Raw genomic sequence first — 6,555 nt, 5'->3', positions numbered from 1 at the left:
CGCTCATTCCTGTCTCTCTGTGAGAATCGCTTTTGCATTGCTCTAGCAGTAATACTGTGACGACGAAACCAGATTTTTTATCAACCAGGGCATGTACGAAGTGGGCCTCACCTGATAAATGGTCCCGATTGCCAACATGTGTTTCAGGAGAGAACTTGGACCGCGAATCCAATCTTCAATCTTCCCTCGCGCAAATCGTCCTAGTATTTCAACTTGGAATGGGCGTTATGAAATCTCTTTTCGGTGTGGCCCCTTTTAGGGAGCAACAAGCGTGGCCTTACTGCATAAAAGCTAGGGAGTGCTGCTTTTCGTTAACAGTGCCCACTCGCGCGTGAAAATCGAAGATCCGAGCTAGATGCTGTGAGTCAAAAGGTTGATGTCACCTCATCTAGTGGGCCGCACATGTACACTAAATATGGAAGGTTAGTAGATTTCTCGTAATCATCCAAATGGGCCACCAGATAATCAGATGGACCTGATTTCTTAGGCAAATGTATCTACCGTATGCAGGCAGCGGCTTTGATCTTGCGATGGCGCGCCATACCTAGGTACGCGGATTGTCCGGGACCTACGAGGGGGCTACTTGATGTTTGTAAGAAATCCACCCCGTCCATCCGTTTATCCAGCTGGTATTAGGTCATGGGGGAAAAAATACGAAGATCCAAAACTCAGGTGAGCCATACGACAGGAGAAAGTGGGGAGGGAAATGTTTAGCGTTGAAACTTTTCAGAGGTTCACCTTGATGGTTACGTGCCATCCAAACCGTTAAATAGGTCATTTCCACTGGGATGAAATATTAGCCTGATTCAAAAATTCCATGGCTCTACAAACATTTCAACGGTAGGCGTTTAATCCCCATTGTATCATGTCGTGTGGCCCACTTTAGTTTTGGATCTGCCTAACATGACCTAGCAAAACGGATGGACAGGATGGATTCCTCATAAACATCACGGAGGACCCACCTAACTTTCACAGGCACTGGTGGTAGGCAATCCGCGCTCGGTGGGCTGTAAATGGGATTGGATCGGGTCAAGCAAAGTTAAAATTTTTAAAAAGCCAATCCATCGGGCCCGGCCCAAATAGTTTAAGATCGGAGCCGGAGCCAACGTCAGGCCCAGCTCCGTTGACAGCTTTATATGCGAGTGCGAGTGTCTCGCTAAACACGGTAAGGCTCTGAAATAGGAACGTTTGATTGGGCCACCTGCCACCGTTGTTAGAGATGAGCCACGTGTGACATCACACGGCCCAAATCAAATGGGGCAACATCAGGGCTTACGGTGTTGTGTGGGGCCATCCAACCCGTGCTGGTTGGCGAGTGCCCTGAAAAAATAAAATTGCCCTTAACCCATTACATTACACGCTACCAAACGACCCATGAGAATCGTATGGCCACTATATGGACATTTATCCGTTGAACTTTCACAGTTTGGGCACTCTTTTTTATGACCGTCCATTTTACAGCCATTGATTGAAGGCTAGGAGTGTCCAAATGGTGCCAGCTTTGGGATCCATCCCATTCACAGTAAGGCCCAGATTGTACGCTTCTGCCTCATATGTGTAGATTTATCGATGCCTGCAATCCACACTAGGTAGGGTTGCACGGAGCCAGGCTGAAGGCCGGACTGTCAGAACCGTCAATCTGGCGGAAACGGATTGGCTACTCCCCTGCCACCAGCCGATGGCTGATGGTCGGAGCTCTGTGGGCCCTAACATGATATATGTGTTTTATCCATGCTGCGCACCTATTTTTCTAGATCATTTTATCGTACGAGACCAAAAATGAGGTATATCCCAATATCAAGTGGACCACATTACAGGAAACAGTGTTGAATGAACGTCAACCATTAAAAACTTTTTGGGGGCATAAAAGTTTTGGATCAATCTGATCTTTGTTTTTTCCCTTCATCTAGGTCTGTATGACCTAACCAACAGATTGGATGTCAAATAAACAGTACAGTGGCTGTAGGAGGATTTTAACGGTGGATATCCAATCACTATTGTTTTCCTGTAGTGTGGGCAGTGCTATAAAAAGTTCTAACACTTGTAACATAATACACAGATACCAATGAAGACTGTGCACTGAAACGAGCTGACAAAACAGGACTACGTGGACATACAACACAGGAAACGGATTGGCTACTCCCCCTGACACCAGCCAATGGCTGGTGGTCAGTGCTCTGTGGGCCCCACCATGATGTATGTGTTTCATCCAAGCTGTCCATCTATTTTTCTAGATCATTTCATGGTATGAGACTAAAAATGAAGTAAATCCCATTCACAAGTGGACCATATTACAGGAAACAGTGTTGAATGAACGCCTACCATTAAAAACTTTTTAGGGGCCATAAAAGTTTTGGATCAATCTGATCTTTGTTTTTCCCCTTCATCTGGGTCTGTATGACCTAATCAACAGATTGGATGTCAAATAAAAAGTATAGTGGGCCTTACGATGATTTTAATGGTGGATATCGAATCATCATTGTTTTCCTGTGGTATGGTTCACCTGAGATTTATATCCCTCTCATTTTTCGGATTAAGCACTAAAATGATCTGTAAAAATGAATGAACGTCATGGATGAAACACATACATCATGGTGGGGCCCACAGAGCACCGACCATCAGCTACCGGGCCAGTGGTAGGGGAGTAGCCAATCCGTTTCCTAATCTGGTAGGCCCTCGTTATGATAGCCTAATCTGTCCCTGATTGAGCTGGGGAAGCGGATTGGCTGGTGTACCACACACCAGGGACCTCAGTGGTGTACTGACGTCACCAAGTTCTGTGGGCCCACCATGAGTCATGTGTTATATTTAAACCGTTCGTCCGTTTGGCGAGATCGTTTGCATCTGGAGCTGCGATGAGGGGTCTATGCATATATGCATATATTGGACGGGGGTTGTTGGATCAGGCTCTGGATGGGTTGCGAAGTCTGTGGGGGCCTCTCTGGTCATGCTGCTAGTCGTGTCGAGTGCTGATTCGAGCGTTTTTTGAGCTGAGCGTTGTATCTTGATACTTTCTCGAGCTACTGCTTTGAGTGTGTTCTAATCATTCATCTGATTTTCAATATTCGCCCAATCAGATCGTTTGGTCTTCAATCTTCCGTCCATTATCTGCAGTTGATCCATTTGTCCCACTTCAACCATAGTGGTACAATGTGAAGGCTGGAGGTGTTTGAGCTTAATAGGAGTTACGTCTTCTGGTCGTAGTTTTGCTTTTGCTTTGCAACTGTTGCAGCTTCTACTGGGTTTTGATTAGGTATGGAAATGTGGCAGCCTTGTGGTTCCAGATTTGGTAATAGGCCTTGATTTCAAGTTCACATCCAAGGGATGTATATCTCCCTAATGTATCATTTAATTTAAACTTGAGATTTTTCTTTTCTTACATTGAGGATACATTATTAGATTTTACTTTTTATTAATTTGAGACATGTAGAGAGAAAGATAGAGAGTGCTTTGAGAGAGAGAGAGAGAGAGAGAAGAAATCTGCTCCATCTCCTTCTACCTTCCATTCAACTATCTCCACATGTGGTCTACTTTGTGGACGGTTAACATATACCTTGGCAGCTATTAGAAGATTTGACATAGGATGACCTTAACTCTTCGTACCGAGACAAATTAGGGAGAAACCTCTTAGGGTGGAGAATCTACATCAACTTCAGAGGATTCTACACCATTCGATCTTATTCACAATATGATATAAACCATTAATGAAATCTAATATGACCATCAACTAAAGATCATGAATAAAGAGTTTTATTGATCAAATGTGAAAAAAAATGTTTTATTCACTGTAATCTCTATTATAAGAAAAATGGACCAACCAACTATCTGTGGACAGGTCAACACTTCAAACAACAGTAGGAGCGACCCGATGAGTCGACCCTCATCCCGTCAGCACAAGGTCGGGATATTTGGTAACTGATCACAATCTGAAAGAAGCAAGCTACTCACCTTAGGACGACAAGATCCGTCCTCTGAATGATGTGACCCGGACTAACTTATATGGACCTGATCGGAACACCTCAGGTTAGCTAAATCCACCTTCCATGGAATCCGACCTGACCTCTATCTAATCTGCCCACGGTCTTAGCTAAAGATTCAGGAAACCGACTCCAACACAGCTCTACCCAAGATTCTAGTCAGAAATCCGAAAAGATCCTCCCGTCAAGTAAGGAGTCTAAATCCTATTATAATCAATCACTGCCAAAACAGGGAGAGGCCCTCTACACCACCGCTCTCTCCATCTATAAATAAGAAATTCCCCAATGGTGAAAGGTACGTACAATCTTTAGCCCTAAACCTTCAATACTCAACTAGACCCTGTTTCATACCTAACTTAGGCATAGAGAGTCTCCTGAGCTAATGTCTTCTTTGTCTGTGATGGGGATTTTCTCCTCATCGTTGGGTTTGATGAAATCGAACCAGTTTCGATATCATTGATAATTGTCGGATTTTTCACCATTGGTCGCTGGACAGTTTTTGTCCTGTTTCGATATCATTGATGGACTTTCGATGATATCAAAGGCTGTCATAAAGAGACCTTCGTTGACATCGATAATTGTATGAATTTTTCACCCCTGGTCGCTGGACAATTTTAGTTCCGTTTCGATATCATTGAAGGACCTTGGATGATATCGAAGGCTGTCATCGAGAGACCCTTCGATATCATCGAAGAGTTACGCAGATGCGATTGCGGAAGCACAGATTCTACGGAAATTGTTTCCTATTTTAATTGTACCTCTTTCTATTCTTATATAAAGGGGTCTATGCGAGATTGGGGTGTATTGTAGGGTATTCTAATGTTTCCTAAAGATACTCTAAGAGGGCTTAGGGCTATCAAAGGTAAGAGAGAAAGAGAGAGAAAGAGAGAGAGGAAGCTTATGGAAGGGAGATTCTGCTCGTAGAGGTGATTTACTTCACAATCTACGTCTTAGCGCTTCTACGTCCTCGTGATCGGTGAGATCTCTCCGTTTTTCTTTTGTTCCCTTATTGTTCATCCACTCCTGCGTGAGTGAAAAAGGTTTAATCCAAGAGGTGTGTGCTTGTGATCAGTTGTAACGTTCTGCTTTATAGTGGATTGTTGATTTAGACGAGGTCCCGCCATTTTTACCTCTTTTAGGGTTTTCCACGTAAAATTTTCTGGTGTCGTGTGGTTTATGCTTTGATTTATTTCATTACTTTATTATTCCATAATTCTGGTTTGTTTCGGGAGGCTAGATCCTAAGGTTTTGTGCAAGACCCCCAACAAAGTGGTATCAAAGCTAAGTTCATTGAACGGGTAGAATCGGTTTGGAATTATGGAAGGTGGCTCATCAAGGATGATCAGCCTCAATGGTTTTAACTGAACCATATGGAAGGCTAAGATGGAGGACTTGCTTTATTGCAAGGACTTAGATTCTCCAATTTTAGGCATATCAGCAAAATCCAAGGATATGTCTGATGATGATTGGAAGAAGATGGACCGGATGCAATGAGGTTTATTAGACAATGGCTGGATGATTCTGTGTTCCACCATGTGTCTACGGAGACCTCAGCTGCTAGCCTATGACTGAAATTGGAAGGGCTATATGAGAGGAAGACAGCCGATAATAAAATCTTCCTGATAAGACGACTTATGAATCTCAAGTTCAAGGATGGTGGTTCTGTGGCTGAGTACATGAATGAGGTCAGCAATATAGTGAACCAGCTTTCCGCTATGAAGATGGTCCTTGATGATGAATTGCAGGTTTTGCTATTGCTTAGTTTATTGCCTGACAGTTGGGAGACATTGGTGGTGTCTCTAAGTAACTCCGTGCTAGATGGAAAGATATTTATGAAATAGGTAACCAGTTGTCTCTTCAATTAGGAGATAAGGAGGAAGTCTCAGGGGTCTACTCAGCAAGAGACCCTTTTTGACATAGGAACGGGGGAGAGGAAATAACAGGAAGGGCGGCACGACCAGAGATAAATCAAGAGGCAAGTTGAGTATTAGGAAAGATGTTGATTGCTGAAATTGTGGCAAGAAGGGCCACTACAAGCACGAATGTAGTGGTAAGAAGAACGACAAGAAATGAAAAGGAAAGGAGAAGACAGATGAATCAGATTCCACTGCGATCGCTTCATATGGTGACGTTGTAGTTATTCTTTCAGTAGATCACGATGTATGTCTTACGGCTACGAGTCAGGACACCGACTGGGTGATTGACTTGGGAACTTCTTTTCATGCGACTCTACATGGGGACTTCTTCACAAGCTACAAGTCAGGTGACTGTGGGACCATGAAGATGAAAAATTCTGGCGTATCGAAGATCGTAGGGGTCGGTGATATTTGTGTGAAGACTGATGTGGGCTGCACATTAGTTCTAAGGGATGTGAGGCATATCTCAGACCTTCGCCTCAACTTGATGTCGACGGGAAAGCTGGATGATGATGACTATGAAAGTCGGTTTGCTGGTGGGCGCTGGAAGCTCATCAAGTGTTCGTTGATCGCAGCCAAAGGAAAGAAGTGTTGCACCCTTTACAAGGCAAGTGTCAGTGTATGTAAGGGTAGGTTAAACGTAGCGGAAGATTCAGTTATTA

The sequence above is a fragment of the Magnolia sinica genome, chromosome 13, assembly GCF_029962835.1.
Source record: "Magnolia sinica isolate HGM2019 chromosome 13, MsV1, whole genome shotgun sequence".
Lineage (NCBI taxonomy): Eukaryota > Viridiplantae > Streptophyta > Magnoliopsida > Magnoliales > Magnoliaceae > Magnolia > Magnolia sinica.
This window is presented reverse-complemented; position numbering follows the sequence as displayed.